Here is a 20,318-nt window from a genome sequence, read left to right as displayed (position 1 = left end):
CTAAAGGAAACGGGAACACACCACACACACTTCTCCTTGGCTGGGCCGCAGAGAGTGATGCCAGGTATAGGGTATCCCCGGATTCAGCCTTGAAGGGGGCCTGGGCCAGCAGTAACTGGAGGGAGCTGAGGCCAAGGAGGCCTGTGGCTTCCTGTGAAGAGCTAAAGAGCCACTTCCTTTAAACAGATGGCTATGGGGGAGGGGCAGAAGAGTAGGGAGTATGGGTTTCCTGGCTTAGGGGGAAAAGAAAAGGGCCCCAACAAGGCCCCATGGAGAGGTCCAGAACAGCTTTCTATTTCCCTTCCATCTGAGGTTTCTGTGGAGCAAACAGTGCAGACAGGGCAGGTCACCCTTTTCTCATGTGCTATGAAGCCACAGAGAAGACAGTCAGGTTAAGGGCAGGCTCAAGAAATGGAGCCTTGGTTACTCTAAGAAGCAGACCTAAGCACTTTGTCCCAAACAGCCAAGTCCAAGTGCTAAGTCTCAGAGCCCAGTCCCAGACTTCCAGATCTAGGGTTTTACATATATTAACTCATTTAATTCTGACAACAATCCTCTTGGGTGTTATTAGGATCCTTGCTTTTTTTTTTTCTTTTTTAAGATTTTATTTATTTATTTAACAGACAGAGGTCACAAGTAGGCAGAGAGGCAGGCAGAGAGAGAGAGAGAGAAGGAAGCAGGCTCCCCGCTGAGCAGAGAGCCTGATGCTGGACGATCCCAGGACTCAGAGATTATGACCTGAGCCCAAGGCAGAGGCTTAACCCACTGAGCCACCCAGGCACCCCGATCCTTGCTTTTTAAAAGAAGAGATCAAGGCAGAGAGAGGTTAAATGAGTTCCCTAAGGTAAACAGCCAGCAAGTGATAGGACCAGGATTTGAATCTTGACAGCCTCTCTAGAACAGTACTTGGCACCTAGAGAGGAATCTACAAATAATTGTCCAATAAAAGTACTTAATCTTAATCTCTCTTGGTCCCACCCATCCCTCCGCACTCAATCCAGCAACCAGCCAGCCTGTAGGATCCTATCTTCTCATTATTTCTTGAGTCCGCTCACGGCTCTCCACCAACATCATCCCCCCTGCCCCCAATCATCTAGCACACTACCCTCAGTCCTGGAGGTCACCTACAAGGTCTTCCTAATGGGTCTCCCTGTGTCCACTCTTGTCTATTCTCCACACAGAGCCAGTAAGATCTTAAAGCAAAACAAAATGACCCCCTGCTTCCAGCTCAAAGGCCCCCTGGAGCTGCCCATCACACTTAAAATTCTACTCCCTTACTCTTGTCTTCAAGGTCTTGAATAATCTGCTCCTCCAAAGCTCCAGAGTCTTACCTCACCTTGCTTTCCCTCCCCCAACTCTTTTCCAGCCATACTGGCCTCTTTATCCTTTCCAGAACCTTCCAAGTGCGTGCCAACCTCAATGCCTCTCCACAAGCTCTTCCCACAGCCTACAACACTTTTGTTGCCTCAGGAGTCAGCTCGAACAGAACTTCTCCAGAGACCCAAGCCCCCAATCTAAATTAAACACTCCGTTATCCCAGCAGCCTGTACCTTATGTTCCTAGAACGGATCACGATTGTAATAAAAGCATGATGGGTGTAAGCATTTGTTACTGTCAGACTTCCTCACTAGAATCCGAGCTTCCTGAGCACAAGCACAGGGTTCATCGTTATTTATCACTAGCACCCAGCTCAGCTCCTGGCACACACAGAAGGTGTCCAAGAGCTATGGTTGAGTGCATGGTCCAGACGGATGGACAGACAGATGGATGGGTGGATGAAGAACAACTGAGTGAATTAGTACATTTTAAAATTAGGAGACTATTCACTCTGCCTTTATTTCTCAGGGCAGGTATAATGTGTGTGACTCACCCGGGAGTTATTTCCACCCTTGAAGAGCCTGCCTCCACTACCCCCCACCCCGCACCAAGGCCTTTCCCAGGGGAGGCCACTGGGCGGGGCTTCCTGGACGGCTGCGTGACGTCATAGGGAGGCGTGCCCGGAGTCTGCCTCTGCTTCCTAATTGGGGGGCGCGGGGCGGCGGCGGACATGCTCAGCGGCGCGGCCGTCGGAGCAGCTACGCTGGGAGAGGAGAGGCGGAGGTGTGCTGCGAGGTGTTCCCCGGGGCCGGCATCCGGACCCTGGCGCCGCGGCAGCAGCTTCAGCGCGCCCGGATACCCCGGGGCACGTTCACGGCGCACCGAGCGTTTGGCGAGGCTCACGCCGTGCTACGGGGAGATGGGACGGCGGAGGTGACGCGCGCTGTGTCTAGACCGCTCCCCGCAGCGGGCGGGGCTGAGAAAGTGTGGCCAAGCTTCGGGGCGCCCACTGGAGCGCAACTATTTCGGGTCTCTGATCTCAGAGAGGAAAGTCCCAGAGACAGAGCCGCATCCTCCCACTCACTCTGCTGCACACGCCCCGCCTCCGTCCCTCCTACCTTAAAGGTAGACTCGAAAGTGCTGCAGGACGAGGAGTCCGCAGACCTGGTTTCCAGCCCTACCTCCGAAATGAGCCGGAACGAGAGTCCTGCCATCTGCACCCGAGTCAGCTGCTTTGCGGAACGAAGCGGTACTGCATTAAATGATGTGATGTAACAGTGCCTAGCACTGGACTGGCACGTACTAGGTCCTCAGCTGATACTAGTTTCCTGCTCCCTGACCGGACCCTGCCGCTGATCTTCTCTGAGTCTGGAGCAATTTCACTTCATCTATGTCCAGGAGCCTCACTTCTCCATCTTATGACGGGAGAAATTTCCTTCCAGCCCCTACCTTCTGAGAGCTAAGACTTACTGACTCACTGAATCTCAGTGATGAGCTGAGAGGAGACACCACCTCCAGGTGTCACTTGACTTCTCTCAGGTTCCCCTGACAAATGAACTTTCTCATCCTCCCTGAGATGCCTCTAATGGGGTTGTGCCTTAGAGAGCTGGACTCCCCAGAGGTTCTGCTCGGTCTTAGGGTCTGCAGGGACTTTAAAGGGCATCTCAGATATCCTTCCTCAGTATTTTTACTGGGATTGAATCACTACCCCTCCCCCCCCTCACGACCACCAAATACACACACTTCCACTGTGTAAAACCCTTTGGTGACTCCTAGTGGCCCTCAGGCTACCCAGCAAGACCCACGGGACCCTACCTGCATCTCTAGTCTCAGCCACACTCCCTGTCCTCTCTCCCAGCCAGACTCTATGCAGACTGAGCTGCTTTCAACTCTCTTTCCTTTCCTCCAGGTGTTTGCACAGAGGGTTCCCTCCCTGCCCCATCCTCTCACCTGGCTCACTCCTCATCCTTGACCATCATGGGGCAGGGTGGATCCTGACCTCTAAGATGGATCCCCTTTTAGATGACTGCTGGTAACTTCAGACCTCACCCAACTCAGTCAATGGCCTTTGCTTTCTGCCCTTCTGCCATGCTAAACTTTGAGTTCCTTGAAAATGAAGGGCTCTCTCTTGCCTCTAGGCCTTGTACCTCCTGTTCTCTCAGACCTAAACACTCTTCTCTTCCCTACTTTAACTCATACTGGTCCTTCAGAACTCAGTTTAGCAGTCCTTGACTTCTTAATCCCCTCCCATATCTTGTACCCTCTTTCTTGCCACGATTTAATGTCTGTTGATGAGTGAATCCTTGCCCAGGTCTTGTGTAGTATCTGTTTACATACCTCAGAGACAGGAAGCTCACTACTATTGAATCAGCCTACTCCATCTGCCCATTAGAAGGCCTGCCAATCCCCAACCAGTGCTCAAGAGATTCCCTGGAATTGGGGCACCTGGGTAGCTCAGTGGGTTAAAGCCTCTGCCTTTGGCTCAGGTCATGATCCTGGGGTCCTGGGATGGATCCGCACATCGGCCTTTCTGCTCTGTGGGGAGCCTGCTTCCCCCACCCCTTCCTGCCTCTCTGCCTACTTGTAATCTCTGTCTGTCAAATAAATAAATAAATAAATCTTTGAAAAAAATGAAAAAAAAAAAAATCCCTGGAACTGAGGCCCAGAGTGAGCAAGTACTTTGAGGTACTTGGTGCAGAGCAGGGTCCACTCACCTGTCCTGGGGGGTCATGCAGCTCACCTGACCCTAGTAGGCACCAGCACTGGCCAGATTCTCCATAGCCTGAATTCACTTGTAGGCCTGGGACTTGAGACACAACTCATGTTCCTTTTCACCCAGGAGCAGTGGACAGGGGACAGGATGTCAGCACCCTAATCTAGGTGGGGGAAGGCCAAAAAGGAAGTGTTTTCAGGCAACACTGGACTCCTATTGCCTCATTCAACCCCATGCCAGCCCTGTAGGGAAGAGATGCTATTCCCATTTTACAGATGCACAAACTGAGGTTTCTGGATAGATGCTATTTACCTAAAATCACACAGCAAGATAGTGGCAAAGCCAAGCTGTACTTCAAAGCCCAACCTCTTTCCTCTGCCCTTTAGCTTGGTGCCTCTTATATAAACCTGCCCTGCCAGGCCCATTCTGCTCAAAGCATCATGAAGTCCTGAAGGGTCTCATTCTCCTCTTCCCCATAGCTGGGTCCTACCCCCACTGGGGCATCAGCAGCAGTGCCTGGGCAGCAGCTAAGGGCTGGCTGAAGGTCAGGAGTCCTCTCTTCCTTCTGCACCGGGTCACTCCCCAAAACTGCAGAGAGACCCAGACCCAGACCAGACCAGTAGGCAGTGGACAAAGAGCTTCTTATAGATACCAAGTCCCTGAAACTGGGCTCGTCCATTTATTTGCTATGTTACCTTGGATGAGTTCCTTTCCTTCTTGGAGTCTCAGTCTTCAATTTACCATCTGTAAAGAGGACAAATTATCCCTTCCCAAGGGCTTCAGTGTGCCGGAATTCAGAAAAGCTGCTCTCTCTCCCAGACTACCTCACCCCTGAACCTTCCGTCCTTGAGGAACAGAGACCCTCTCCAGGGTCCCTGTGGTAGCAAAACTCCAGCCTAAACTGCACACAGCCTGTCCTTACTGGGGGCGCGGGAGAGGGGTCCCTGATCCTGGGTTGGGTGGGCACCAGCACTTCAGCCCCTTCCAGCCTTCATCTCTGCTAGGGAGCCAGCTCTGTTATCACATCTGCTCCCTCTACAGTCTGTGGCCTTTGCAGGGCCATTCCCCAGGGGAACCTGCGTCTCCTGCCTGCTCCGGTCTATCCTCCCTCCCTTCTTCCTCCCACAATGTTTATCCATGCCTGCTCGGTGCATAGATCACTGCCCGTCCTTGTAAAGCTCACAGTTCAGTGGGGGAGACGGACAAGGAAACTGAGTTACAATCCACTCACCCAGCCCAAATCCTGTTGACCTCCCTGCTGCAGCCCTCACCTGCACAGTCTGTTCTCCACGCTGCAGCCTGTAAAAAGGGAGGTCAGAACCCATTACTAAGGTTGCTCCTTCCCCTCCCACAGCTCCCCATCTCCAGGGAAAAGCCAGAGCCCTTGCTACGACCTGCAAGGCCTACCTGATCTACCTCATCGCCTCCCCCTCTCCCATCTGAGCTCTCCATTCCAGCTGCACTGGCGACCTTGTTGTTTTCAGCATGCCAAGCGTGCCCGAGCAAAGGCTCGGGCCTTTGCATCATTTGTCCCTGGTCCTGCTACTAGAGTCTTCTGCCAGGTATCCACGTGGCCTCCATCCCTTCACTCAAGTGTAGCCACCTCTTCCGGGGGCCTTCCCTGCCTGCCTGACTAAATGGGACTCCCTACTCGCCTTCGGTCCTTTTATCTGCTTTATTGTTTTTCTTGCCACTACCAAGTGACATGTAATTATTGTTTATTGTGTGTTTCCTTACAGAGTATAAGTCCCATGAGATCTCCTTAAGGTTCACCACTCTCGGAGAAGAAAAAAAAAGGGGAGGTGGAGAATACCAGGAAACTGCATGGGACAGAGGCAGAGAGGACAAGACTAACTTCACTACTATAGATCATATTTAAAGGGTCAATAATTAAAACAACTTGATTTGGGTGCAGGAGACAAGCAGATGAATGGACTGGAATAGACTGTCCAGAAATAGATTCAATGTACAGTTACTTAATATTTGATAAAAGCAGCATCTCAAAGTGGAGAATGGATTCTAATAAACAGTGGGGGTTTTGCTGTTGTTGTTGTTGTTTTTTAATTTTCTAATAAACAGTGTTAAGACAAGTAGGTAGCTGGGCGCCTGGGTGGCTCAGTCGGTTAAGTGTCTGCCTTGGGCTCAGGTCCTGGATGGAGCCCTGCTTTGGGCTCTCTGCCCCACAGGGAGTCTGATTCTCCCTCTGCCCCTCCTCTCACTCATTCAATCTCTCTCTCTCTCAAATAATAAATTAAATCTTTAAAAAAAAAAGACAACTAGGTAGCCAAGTGGGGAAAAAAATTAGATCTCTACGTCATACAGAGTACCTCACTAAGGATAAGCTCTAAAGGGATCAAATATTTAAATATTTTAAAAAACCAAAACAAAACCATAAAACACTAGTGGAAGAATGGGAGGAACAGGGGCGCCTTGTGGCTCAGTGGGTTAAGCCTCTGCCTTCGGCTCGGGTCGTGATCTCAGGGTCCTGGGATCGAGCCCCACATCGGGCTCTCTGCTCAGTGGGGAGCCTGCTTCCCCCCCCACCTGCCACTCTGCCTACTTGTGATCCCTCTCTGTGACAAATAAATAAAATCTTAAAAAAAAAAAAAAAGAATGAGAGGAACACATTGGAGAATCTATAATCTTAGAGGGGGAAAAGTCTAATCATGACTCAAACCCAAAAAGCCATCAAAAAAAGTTTGATTAGGGACCCTGGCTGTCTCAGTAGATGAAGCCTCTGCCTTCAGCTCAAGTCATGATCTCAGGGTCCTGGAATCAAGTCCCGCATCGGGCTCCCAGCTCAATGAGGAGTCTGCTTCTCCCTCTCCTTCGTCCCTCCCCATCCCCTGCTCGTGCCCTCTCTCTCTCTCTCAGATATATATTTTTTAAAAGTTTGATTAAAGTCAAGTAAGTACAAACCAAAACCTTTTGCAGGTAAAACACTCCAATCAAGTCATAAGACAAATGACAAACTAGAGGAACATATTTGCAACTCAGATCGCAGACAAAGGGTCATCTAATTTATAAAGCATTTCTGGAAAATCATTAAAAGGACCAACAACCTAATAGAAATAGGCACAGGATATGAATTGACAGTTCGCAGAAAGGTAAATACAAATGGCTTCTCAACATACAGAAAGAAGCTCAAACTCAGGAGAAACGAAAATCAGGGAAATCACTGAGGTACCATTTCCTATCACTCTGGCATAAGATGCCAAAGTTTAATAACATAGTCTGCAGCTCCTTCTGTGAGGAAGTCACATTCTCATGCATGCTGTCCTAGACGACTCTCACACACGGGAATATACATCGGTAGAGGCCCCCAAAAGGGCATTTTGGCAAAAATATATCAAAATTCTCAATGCATCCAGATATCCTGGTTCTGGGAATTTCTCCTTCATAAATGCTTGCACAGGTGAGAAATGAAGTTTGCATGATGTTATTCTCTGCAGCACTATTAGCAACAGCAAAAGACCCCAAATAACCCAATTGTCTATTAGTAAGGGGTTAGGTTAGGTAGAGGACTGCCCACCTATTAAATGAGACACTATATAGCTATGAAAAAGAATGAGAGAGATCTGTATGTCCTGATAGGGAAAGTTCTTCTTCTTCTTTTTTAATTCATGCATTTGAGAGAGAGAGAGCACATGAGTGGCAGGAGGGGCACAGGAAGAGAATCCTCAAGCAGTCTCCCTGCTGAGTGTGGAACCCAATGAGGAGCTCAAATTTCATGACCTGAGATCACCACCTGAGCTGAAATCAAGAGTCAGTCAGTCATTTGACTGAGCCCCACAGGCGCCCCAAGAAACTTCTTTAATGGACATTCAGTTTAAAAAGTGAGGTGCCAGGGGCTCCTAGGTGGCTCAGTGAGTTAAGCCCCAGCCTTCAGCCCAGGTCATGATCCCAGTGTCCTAAGATCGAGCCCCACATCGGGCTCTCTGCTCAACAGGGAGCCTGCTTCCCCCTCTCTCCATGCCTGCCTCTCTGCCTACTTGTGATCTCTCTCTGTCAAATAAATAAATAAAATCTTAAAAAAAAAACAAACTGGGGAGCTCAGTTGGTTGAGCAACTGACTCTTTTTTTTTTTCCTTTTTATTTATTTGAATGAGTGAGAGAGAACATGAGAGAGGTCAGTGGGAGAAGCTTACTCCCTGCCGAGCAGGGAGCCCAAATGTGGGACTTGATCCCAGGACTCCAGGATCATAACCTGAGCCCAAGGCAGTCACTTAACCAACTGAGCCACCCAGGACCCAAGCAACTGACTCTTGATTTCAGCTCAGGTCTTGATTTCATGGGTTATGGGATCAAGCCCTCCCCCACTCCCCCCAGGGAGTTTTCTTAAGATTCTCTCTCTTCTTCTCCCTCTGTCCCTATCCCTGCTCATGAGCAGGGATAGTAAATAATATCTGTAAATAAATAAATAAATAAATATCTTTAAAAAGGAAGGTATGCAGTGCCTGGGCTTGCTCAATGGGTATAATCATGAGTTCAAGCCCCACACTGGATGTAGAGCTTACTTAAAAAAAAAAAAATAGGGACACCTGGGTGGCTCAGTCAGTTGGGCGTCTGCCTTTGGCTCGGGTCATGACCCCAGGGTCCTGCGATGGAGCCCCTGCTCGGCCAGGAATCAGCTTTGCCCTCCCCCTCTGCCACTCCCCTACTTACACTCTCTTTTATTCTCTCTCTCGCAAATAAATAAATAAAATACTTGAGAGAAAAAAAAAAAAAAAAAAAAAGAATGAACCCTGTTGACATCTCAGTTTTGGACTTCTAGCCTCCAGAACTATGAGAGAACAAATTCTGTTTGAAGCCATCTGGTTGGTGCTAATTTGTTATGGCAACCCTAGAAAACTAACGGCTACTTAGAAAGCTGTGCAATCTTGGGTAATAATTTAGCCTCTCTGTGCCCTACTTTCTTTATCTGTAAAGTAGGGCTAATAGTATTTACCTCATACAGTTGAGTTATGAGAATTAAATGAGTTAATCTTTTTTTTAAAGATTTTATTTATTTCTTTGACACACAGAAAGAGAAATCACAAGTAGGCAGAGAGGCAGGCAGAGAGAGAGGGGGAAGCAGGCTCCCTGCTGAGGAGAGAGTCCAACACGGGACTCGATCCCAGGACCCTGAGATCATGACCTGAGCCACCCAGGTGCCCAATCTTTTTTTTTTTTTTTAAGAGTCCTGACTCCCAGTTGCCACCTTGCTCTATCTCCTTCCCTGTTTTACTTTTCTTCAAAGCACACATCATCCTTGATATTAGGCTTGTGTTGATCGTCTCCTCCCCTTCTAAGTTCTAGGAGGAGAGGGACTACGACTGTGTCTGCTTTGTTCACAGCTGTAGCCTTAGTCCCTAGCACAGAGCCTGGCCCATTCAATAAATATTTGTTGGGCGGCTGGGTGAAATGACACACCACATGTAAAGTGTTGAGCATGGTGCCTGGTATCCAGCAGCCTGGTATCCCTTTTACTCCCTTCACTTGTCTTGGACATCTTCACACTCTTGTGACCCACCCCGCACCCCAGGAGTACCTCCCATGTGGCCACATGAGCTCCTTCTCTCAGAACCCCCTTATCCCCCAACTCTCCTCTCCAGTAACTTCACAGTTGGCTGTTGACCTGGAGGTGTGATATGCCTCTTTCATTAGACAGTAGTCCCCTGTGCAGGAACTTTGGGACTAAGGTTCAGCCTCATTCTGGCTCTCTCCTTTCCCAGGACTTAGCCTGTGGAGCCAACCACAAGGACCACGGTGTCATTTTCTAACTCTAGTAAGGAAGTCCAGGCTTGTTCCCTGCTCTGTCAATAAGTCCCTTCTGCAGTCTTACTGAAATCTTTCTTGCTGCAATAAAGAATGAATTTCCTCCTAGTTCCTTAGAACCTCTGAGAGAGCAGCTGGGCAATGTTTTCCTGTATTCTTTATTGGTTGTCAGAGACTTGGAGATGGGCCCTCACCATGGAATTTCCAGGTCAGGTTCTCAAGCTGAGCCACACCAGCCGGATGCTTGGCAGGAAAGATTTATCCTTTATTCAGCTCAGAGGATGTCAGCAGGCCCCACAGAGCTGCCAGCTCTTTAGAACGGTGTCCATCAGGTAATTGGGGGCCAAGCACAAGGTGTGATGGGCACAGTTGTGGCTGTTAATAAAGCTGGATGAGGGGAGAGGTGGATACCTGTGACCTTGACCTCCTTGCTTCCACCTACCCCTTCTTAATGTATTCATCCATTCATTCAGGCTTTCAGAGTACATGGAGAACCAACTACATGCCAGACACCCACCTCTTACCTTCCCTATCCTCGCTTTCCCTGTCTGTAAAATGGGAATAACAGTCCCAAATGTGGTCATTATGAAGATCAAATGAGCAAATGCACAAATGTACAAAAAGCCCTTAGGATAATACTGGCTCATTCTAAATACTTAATAAACAAGTTATTTTCAACATAATCAGTACTGAGAGATGCCAGCTCTGGGCCAGCCTCTTAAGGGTCCAGAGGAAAAGGCTGACAAGGAAACAATATTTATAAAATAAACCCCAAGCAACAGGGTACAGTACTTTGGGGGCAAAGTGGGGCTGTGGGCTACTGGTCCCTTCCTTAATGCCTCTCCCTTCCCTTGATGAACTCAGATGCGGAATGATTTCTGCCACTGTACTTAGTCTCTCCTTCAGACTCTCCCGGGGCAGAGCTGCATCTCTTTCTTGAACCTGGTGGCGGGGTTATGTCTCTCCCATATGTTTCAAATGTAGACATTGCCTAACACTTATTCTGCACACTAATACAATACAACAAGCACTTCACATGCATCATCTCTGTTCATCATATTACATAGATTTTATTAATATACCCATTTTACAGGCCAGGAGACTGAGGCTTCTGGATTTTAAGCAATTTTTTCAAGGCCACCCAGCCAACAGATGGAGGAATGAGGATTTGTCCAGTGACCCACATCAGGGTTATGGAGAGAAGACGGTGTTAGTCAGTTCAGGTAGACCCTTAACCAAAACCCAGCTCTTTTTTACTCATTCACTAGCTGTGTGACCTTGGGCAAGTGTCTGGAGCTCTCGGGCCTCAGTTCCCCTATCCCTATAAAAGGAAGAGCAAGTCTACCTCACAGGGAGATAATGCATGTAGAACATCTAGAACAGGGCCTGATACACAGTAGGTGCTCAATAAAAGGTGATCCCCTCTTCCCTTCCTTCCTCTGGTGGAGGAAGGCCAGGCTGACCAGGCTGTGTCAGAGACAATATTTATGTTCTTTCTTCCCATACTGATAAGGCCTGGAGGACTACAGGAAGCTCCCCACCCCCACCCCAAGAGCTTTCTCCCCCCAGGGAGTCTGCTGGGGGGTGAGAGGATAGTCTTTAGTTTGATGGGGACATAGCACATTCAGAGAGGGGAGATAGTGGCCTCAGGCTGGCAACAGGTGAGAAACCACAGCCTTGTGCCACCTCATTGCACAGCATGTGTGGCTGGGGTATGGACACGGAAGGTAGAAATGTTGCTGCTCTGGCCAGGAGGGTGTATGGGGCTCTGTCCTGTGTTAAATGAGCCGGGGCCCCTTACCTGTTGCAAGGTGGAACGTGTCACGTGTACAGCGGTTGAAGAAGTTGCCAGAGTCCCACTGATACTTGGTGAAGTGAGAGCCCAACAGGTCGCTAAAGCCGTTCCTGGCAGAACAAACGGGAATTGTTCTCTAAGGGCCGGAGGCCACCCAGAGTTGGCATATGTTCTTCCCCCCTGCCTATGAACACCCTTGCCAGCACTGAGCCCTCCTGGCCCCCAAGGGCCTCCGATCTCACAAGTTGCAGGATCACTGAGACAGATAGGCTCCCACACTCCCCAAAAGGGCTCCCAGAGTGAGCAAACCAGCAATGCTGCCCGCATCCGTGCAGAATGGATTGTAGGCAGACTGCAAAGAGACCCCTGAAACCAGAGGGGTCTGTGGCCATCAGTGCTCCCTACTTCAACTGGGAACCCCACTCTTGGGAGAAGGTTGCTGAAAAGGGAAAGGGAGTCTTACTCAGAGGCAGAGGAATGGTCAGGTTGGCCTGACCCTTAATGGAAGCCCCAGAACTCAGGCAGGATTCTGCACTGGGACTGGCTTCTCCTTGGTGCCATTGACTTGGAGGCAATGGCGGATGTTGGCTTCCAAGGCCACGGTCACCAGCATCTCATCTCACCCCATCGCTAAGGGCTGCTTATGACTGAATTGGAGGTGATAACCTCCCCTGGGAGGAGACAGGAGCGATCATGAGACTGGACTCCCGGGGACACCCCTAGAATCTGGACTGCAGATTCACAGCTAAGGGGGGGGCTCCCCTGGCAGTCTCCGGGCCCTACACCATCCCCAACACTGTTCTCACTCACCTCTTAGATATCCTAACCCCCTCCCCCACAAAAGACTCTACCCCTTCTGAAGAACTCCTACTCCCTCAAATAATCCAGCTTCTCCCAGGGGATTTTAGCCCTCTCCATAATATTCCAGCCTCCCTCTGAGATACTCCAGGTCTTCCCCAATCCCCACAATATTCTATCACCTTGTGAAACAACCCAGCCCTCCATGACATTCTGTAACCCCCCCTACACAATACCCCATTATCTCTGACATACTTCAGACACTGCTGTGACGCTCCAGCTTAACTTTTTTTTTTTTTTTTTGTGGGCAGCAAAGTTGATAGAGTGTTAGTACAGAGCTACTAAAGAAGGAGGGGACCCAAGAGCATTGCCCTCCAGCTCAACCTTAAAATGTGTGCTCCGACTGTCTTACCCCAGTTCCCCAAAACAGACCAACACACATAATATTCTGCACCCCACTTTAATACTCTAGCCCTCCCTCTTATTAGAGTTCTCCACCCCTGCAGCCCCCCCAACCCTGTGAAAATCTTGCTGCCCTTTCAGGAACACTCCAGCTCCACTTTGATACCTAATATCCCTGAATTGTTCTGTCCTGCCCCCAGAGAAAGAGAGATTCCAAGGCCTGCCCAGGGCACACCAAGAACTTGATCTGGCTCCTTGCTGGTTCTCCTGTCTTCCCGGGCCTCAAACGGCTACTGGGCATCAGGGTAGGGTAGTGTCAACACCCCTGGTGGGAGAAATCTTGGAGATGATCTCACTGCCTTCCTCATGGTACTCGCAGCCAAGCACTGCCCTCCTCTATAAACCCACCCCCAACTCCCAGGATAAGAGCGCCCCACTAACCAAAAACACGATAGTAGTCCCCAAAGGTTGGGAGCACCCAGGCCCTGGGGTGGCATACCCCCGACCTGCCAAGTCAACTTGTCATGAGTCCCCTGGCTGGGGCAGCCGTCCAGAGGCAGTCCCACAGACTCAGCCAGCCCCAGCACTCTGCCAGTTTTCCCCTTGCTTGACCTGCTCTGGGACACCTGTCCTGTGCCTCCATGGTTGATAAAAGGCCAGCTAAGCCAAGGCAAGCTGTCTTTCTATCAAGGAGCAAAGCCTCCGGGCCATCAAGGAGCAGAGCTGAGCTCCTGGACGTGTCCAAGTGTCACCCACTGGTTTGCCCTTCTGTGAGGGTGAGTCCAGGCAGAGCCTGGCAAGTGCCTGACCCCGGAGGGCTGCACGGCATGGGATCTCAATGCTGGATTGTGCAGGGCGAAGGAACCCGGTTCCAAACCCGGCTCTTCCGTGTGACAAGTCACTTTCCCTTTCTCAGCTGCAGTGGCTTCACCCTTACAGCAGAAAACCACTATCTTGCCCTTTCTCAGTTTGCTTCAAGGCTCAAGTGAGGTAGTGGTTATGGAATGAACCTTTCATTTAACAGATATATCAGTGTCTACTATGGGCCGGCTATGCTTTAGACATAGACAGAAAGTGTTTATGATTTCTCCCTGCATCAATCAGCGTATGAGGACAGATGGACCAGGGTAAGGAGTGGTTGGGGGAGAGATTCTAAAACTCTTGATCAGGGGCATCTGGTTTACTTAGTTAGCTAAGTGTCTGCCTTTGGCTCAGGTCATGAAGCCGGAGCCCCAGGACCTCCAGGACTGAGCCCTGGGATCATGCCTCACAGGGTCGCTGCTAGCCAGGAGTCGTTTTCTCCCTTTGTCCCTCACCCTGCTTGTGCTCTCTCTCTCTCTCTCTCTCTCTCTCTCTCTCGGTCTCTCTCTCAAATAAAGAAATAAAATCTTTTAAAAATTAAAAATAAGGGGCGCCTGGGTGGCTCAGTGGGTTAAGCCTCTGCCTTCGGCTCAGGTCATGGTCTCAGGGTCCTGGGATCGAGTCCCGCATCGGGCTCTCTGCTCAGCAGGGAGCCTGCTTCCTCCTCTCTCTCTGCCTGCCTCTCTGCCTACTTGTGATCTCTGTCTGTCAAATAAATAAATAAAATTTTTTTAAAATTAAAAATAAATAAATAACCACCCCTGACTGGCTCCTGATGGCTGTTTGTATATCTGGTAAAGGTGCTTTCAAAGCCCTCATTTGTTTTACTCCCCATCCTGGAGGAAAGCTGTTACTGTTCTGGTTTTATTGATGTAGAAGCTAAAGCCTAGAATTAAGTCACTTGCCTCAGATAACACAGCTGGTAACTCATGGGGCCTGAACAAACTTCACTGCCTTTGACCAGGAAGGAGGTCAGAGCATCACCAGGCCCCCAACAGCCATTACCACTACCGCCCACCACCCACCCCCTTGGCCCTGTGCTGTGTGGACATGAGCCCTGTCTCTTTCTGGGGGTCTGGCAGAGGACTTCAGCCAGTACTTTCTCTGTTCCCCAGGAGTCTCCAATCATATACAGGCCAAGAGGACCAGACGGGCTTCAAGCAAAGACGTCTGGAGATTGAAGAGGTCTCATTGGGTGCCTTGTTCCTCTGTATGCTTGTACAGATCAGGAAACTGGGGCGCCTGGGTGGCTCCATGGTTAAACCTTCGGCTCAGCTCATGATCCCAAGGTTCTGAGATTGAGCCTGCATCAGGCTCCCTGCTCAGCGGGAAACCTGCTTCTCCCTCTTCCTCTCCCCCTGCTTGTGTTCCCTCACTTTTTTTTTTTTCTTTTTAAAGATTTTTTAGTTATTTATTTGACAGGTAGAGAGCACAAGTAGGCCATGAGGCAGGCAGAAGAAGAGGGAGAAGCAGGATCCCCGCTGAGCAGAGAACCCGATTTGGGGCTCGATTCCAGGACCCTGAGACCATGACCTGAGCCAAAAGCAAGGGCTTTAACCCACTGAGCCACCCAGGCGCGGCTTATGTTCCCTCTCTTGCTGTGTCTCTGTTAAATGAAGAAATAAAATCTTAAAAAAAAAAAAAAAATCAGGAAACAGAAGCCCAGAGACAGGCAGATACTTTCTCAAGGTCATACAGCCTGTGAGAGGCCCTGCCATTTCACCAGGTGGAGGTTTTCCTACCCATAAATGGCCAAGCGTGCAGAACGCCCCCTACTGGTGGATACAGGAAGGGCTCAAGGTTCCCAGTTGGGAGAAAATCGCCCCTGCCTGGACGGCGATCTTGAGCGGGGGGGGGGGGGGGGGGTGCACCTTGGTGCAAAGGTTTGGTGATGGTGTGCAGCATCTTGGAGGCCCACCGCCCACATGTGGGTCTCAGCTTGCTCACTCTGGCGCCCTTGAGAGCAACCATTCTGTTGCTGAGCTGTTCTGACCACTGATTGGAGCGCTTCCTGCTCTTGAGCTGAAAGCACCGGCCTGAGCCTCCCCCAACTTGTCAGAGTTCTGCTTGTCTCGGGGGCGCCCGGAATGAGAGTCAGCCCCGCCACTGCGCAGGGGGACTCTATCAGAAGTTTCGCCTCTGAGCAGTCCCCTATTTGTCCTTCCGAACCCACTGGGACTCTGTCTCCTCTGGGAGGTCATCCCTGTCCCTTAAGCAAAACTGACTTCTTTCATTCCTGTTTTCAACCAGTATCTATCAAGCACCTACTTGGTGTCAGGCACTTCCTAGGTGCGGGGTAGATCTGGAGACAAAATCCCTGCCTTAGTGGAGGGGGCAATCTAGGAGAGAGAGAGAAGAAAACACATCGACCACTACCTGCGATAGTGGGTTTTTCTCCAAAAATATCTAACCAAGGTTCACACACTATGTTTGGTGGTGATGCCTCTTTGGTCTCTGGTCTCTTTCAGTTTAGAATGGTTACCCCCATCCTTTCTTTCTCTCTTTCTTTCTTTCTTTCTTTCTTTCTTTCTTTCTTTCTTTCTTTCTTTCTTAAGTGACCAGGACAGTTGTCTCATAGAATATTCCATACTATAGGGGTGCCTGGGTGGCTCAGTGGGTTAAGTGTCTGTCTTCGGCTGTGGCTCAGGTCATGATCCCAGAGTGCTGGGATTGAGCCCCGCATTGGACTCCCTGATCAGCAGGGAGTCTGCTTCTCCCTCTTCCTCTCCCTCTGCTTCCCCCCCTGCTTGTGCTCTCTTGTGGTCAGTTAAAATCTTAAAAATGGAAAAAAAAGAAAGAAAGAAAGAAAGAATATTCCGTACTGTAGATGGGTCTGAATTTCCCCTCACAGTGTGGTTTACCTTAATCCTCTAAACTCTGTATCTCTTATACCTGGAAGTTAGGTCAAGAGCAAGGGTTGGCAAGGGTTGGCAAGCTTCCAATAAAGCCAACTAAATATTTTTGGCTTTGTGGATCATACAGTCTCTGTTCCAACTATTTGACCCTCATTATAACATGAAAGCAGGCACATATAATACATATGCTGCTGGAGCATGGCTATGCTTCGAAACAAGTTTTTACTTATGGATAGTGAAATTTGGATTTACCCTAATTATCATATGTCATGCTGTATTATTCTTCCTTTGATTTTTAAAAAAATATTTTGTTTATTTATTTGTTTGAGAAAGAGCGAGAGAAAGCAAGTGAGCACAGGGTGGGGAACAGGGGAAGGGGAGCAGCAGAAGGAGAGGTGTAGGCAGACTCTGAGCTGAGCTGAGCACAGAGCCCAATGTGGGGCTTGACCCCAGGTCCCTAAGATCATGACCTGAGCTGCAATCAAGAGTCTGACGCTTAACCAACTGAGCCAGGCATCCCTCTTCCTTTGGTCTTTTGGAACCACTTAAAAATGTAAAAGCCTGGTGCCTGAGTGGCTCAGTTGGTTAAGCGGCTATCTTTGGCTCAGGTCATGATCCTGGAGTCCAGGATCGAGTCAAACATTGGGCTCCCTGCTCAACAGGGAGTCTGGTTCTCCCGCTCACTTTTCTCCACTAATGCTCTCTCTTTCTCATTCTCTCTCTCTCTCTCTCAGATAAATAAATAAAATCTTTTAAAAAATGTAAAAGCCATTCTTAGCTCAGGGGATGCACAGAAACAGGCAGAGGGTTGCAGTTGCATAGGACCCATGGTTTGTTGACCCCTTGATTGCTTTTAGATTAAGCATCTGTAGCAAGAATTCTTCATGGTGATGATGTAAACTTTAACAGTCATCACGTGAGGAGGCACACAGTGCCAGCTGATTCCATTTATGAGGTGTCCACTGAATGTCCCCACTAAATAGGAAAGGTCCCGTTTGTTTGTTTGTTTGTTGTTGTTGTTGTTTTAAAGATTTTATTTATTTATTTGACAGAGAGAAAGTTCACAAGTAGGCAGAGAGGCAGGCAGAGAACGAGGGGGAAGCAGGCTCCTGCTGAGCAGAGAGCCCGATGTGGGGCTCCATCCCAGGACCCTGAGATCATGACCTGAGCCGAAGGCAGCCGCTTAACCCACTGAGCCACCCAGGTGCCCCTGTTTGTTTGTTTGTTTTAAAGAATTTATTTATTTATTTGACAGACAGAGATCACAAGTAGGCAGAGAGGCAGGCAGAGAGACAGGGGAGGGGAAGCAGACTCTCTGCTGAGCAGAGAGCCCGACATGAGGCTCGATCCCAGGACCCTGGGATCATGACCCTAGCCGAAGGCAGAGACTTTAAGCCACTGAGCCACCCGGGTGCCCTGGAAAGGTCCCGTTTGTAAATACAGGATTAAGCACCGTGTGAACATTCTGTTCTTTAAAACCTTTCACCTGGAGGAACCTGGGTGGCTCAGTTGGTTGGCCATCTACCTTGGCTCGAGTCATGATCTTGGGGTCCTTGGATTGAACCCCACATCAGGTTCCCTGCTCAGCTGGGAGCCTGCTTCTCCCTCTCCCTCTGCCTGCTACTCTGCCTGCTTGTGTTCTCTCTCTACTTCTCTCAAATAAAGTCTTAAAAAAAAAATTAAAACCTTTCACCTGGTATTTTCGGCATCTACTGTGCACTGAACTGTGTTTCCCCAGAATTCATATGTTGAAGTGTTAACCCCCAGTGTGAATGCGTTTGAAGATAGGGCATGTACAGAAATAATTAAAGTTAAATGAAGTCATAACGGTGGGGCTGTAATCCCATTGGACTGAGGTCCTTCTAAAAAGAGACACCGAAGAGTCCACCTTCCAGGGCGCCTGGGTGGCCAGTTGGTGGAGCAACGGACTCTTGATTTCCACTTGGGGTGTGGTCTCAGGGCACGAGATTGAGCCCGTGAGATCGAGCGTGTGGAGTCTGTTCATCCCTCTCCCTTCCTGTCTATCCCTCCCGCTCACACACGAATGTGGGTGTGCACTCTCTCTCCCTCTAAAATGAACAAAATCTTTAAAAAAATAACAAAAATGCTTTTCTTAAAAAAAGAGAGAGAGAGAATTCACCTTCTCTCTGCCATGTAAGAATGCATCAGACGGGCGGCTGTCCAAAAGCTGGGAAGAAAGCTCTCGCCGGAAACCAGTCCCACCAGACCTAGATGTGGGACTTCTAGCCTCCCTAACTGGAAGAAATAAATTGTATGAGCCACCCAGCCTATAGTATTTTGTCATGGCTGCCCAAGCTCACTCGCACATCATTGATGATTCTTGCCTAAATTGATTATCTAACTGGAGCTGCAAATGGGGTTTTTCTAGTTCTCACATTCCTTCTAGTGTATTAGTTGGCATTTTTCTGCAAAGAAAAGCTTTCCCTCATCAACTAGGAATGAACTGCATGCAGTTCCTCCTAAGAAGGCAGGATAAATGCTTAATTCTCTGAGGGAAGGTTTTTGGTTTTTCTTCTTTTTAAATGAGAAATTCTAGAATCTATTTGTATGCTATAAGGATAATTCTGTGGAAAGGGAGAGATGGATGATGCTTGAGAGTGGGTTTCAGAAGGTGGGAAGTACTCAAAAGGTGAGGGCATTTGTGAGCGGTAGTGGGGAGGGAGGAGGAGGGAAGGTAGAAGACAGAAGAAAGGATGAGAACTGGTTCTCTGGGCAGACCAACAGGGCCAGCTTACTGGGAAACCCACTGGAGGATTGTGGGGTCTGGTTCATGTCCTTTTGAGGCTGGGAGGTGTGACCCTGTCTGCCTGGTAAATGCTTTTCTCCTCCAACCCCAGGGAAGGTGGGTAGTTGGCTTGCTACAGGCTTGGGGACTTCCGGGCAAGAACAAGGGAAGGGGAGGGAGGAAGACCAGGGCACGCTCTTTGCCAAGGAGGATATAAGGACGGACAACAGAATCTAGGCTGCTTGAAAACAGAAGCGAGAATAGGAGGAGAGTGATGGCTAGATGAGAAATGGATGGCAGGTCTCCGCAGGTTTGCTGGACTTTGGTATTTGGTTGTGGTACGAGTTTTCAGAATTGTTCCAGTGGAAAATGTGAGTGAGGGGGCTAGAAGGATAGGGGGGATCTCAACAGGCCCCTCCTATGGCCTCTTTGTCCCGTGCCCCCCAGCCTCCTGTGCCACATAGATGGCAAGGACTAGAGCCTGATTCCTATTTGAGACCCCAGCCCCCAGCCTAGCACAAGGAAGTCACAGGAAAGGTCTGAGGTTTGATGGAATGTTTGAATAAATGACGACAAACACTTCTATGGCTCTTGCTATGTACCAAGCGCTAGTCTAACAGCTCCTTGATTTTCCCCAGGATCCCTATAAGATAGAGTCTACTAGTATCTCCAGTGTATAGATGGAGATACTGAAGCACAGAAAGGTAAAGTAATTTGTCCAAGGTCATAGAGCTAGGAGAGGCAGAGCTGGTCTACAAACCAGGCAGTCGGGGCCCAGAGTCTGTCCCTAACCACCAGTTTATGCTGAATGGATGAATGAGGGTTCTAGACTCTGCCTGTCTGCCCTGAGTGATGCCAAGCATCTCTTGAGGTCAGAGTCCTGATCTAATCAAGAGGTTCATAGACAATAAACAATGAGCTGAGAAATACAGCTTTTTAGATTGTGACAACTGCCACAAAAGAGACAAACTAGGCGCTGAGAGACTGGGTGGGTCAGGGAAGGCTTCTCTGAGGAGTCATTCTTCAGATCAAAGACAGACGGGAGCCGGTCCTGTGAAAGGCAAGGAAAAGTGT

Source organism: Mustela nigripes, chromosome 14 (genome assembly GCF_022355385.1).
Source record: "Mustela nigripes isolate SB6536 chromosome 14, MUSNIG.SB6536, whole genome shotgun sequence".
NCBI lineage: Eukaryota > Metazoa > Chordata > Mammalia > Carnivora > Mustelidae > Mustela > Mustela nigripes.
This window is presented reverse-complemented; position numbering follows the sequence as displayed.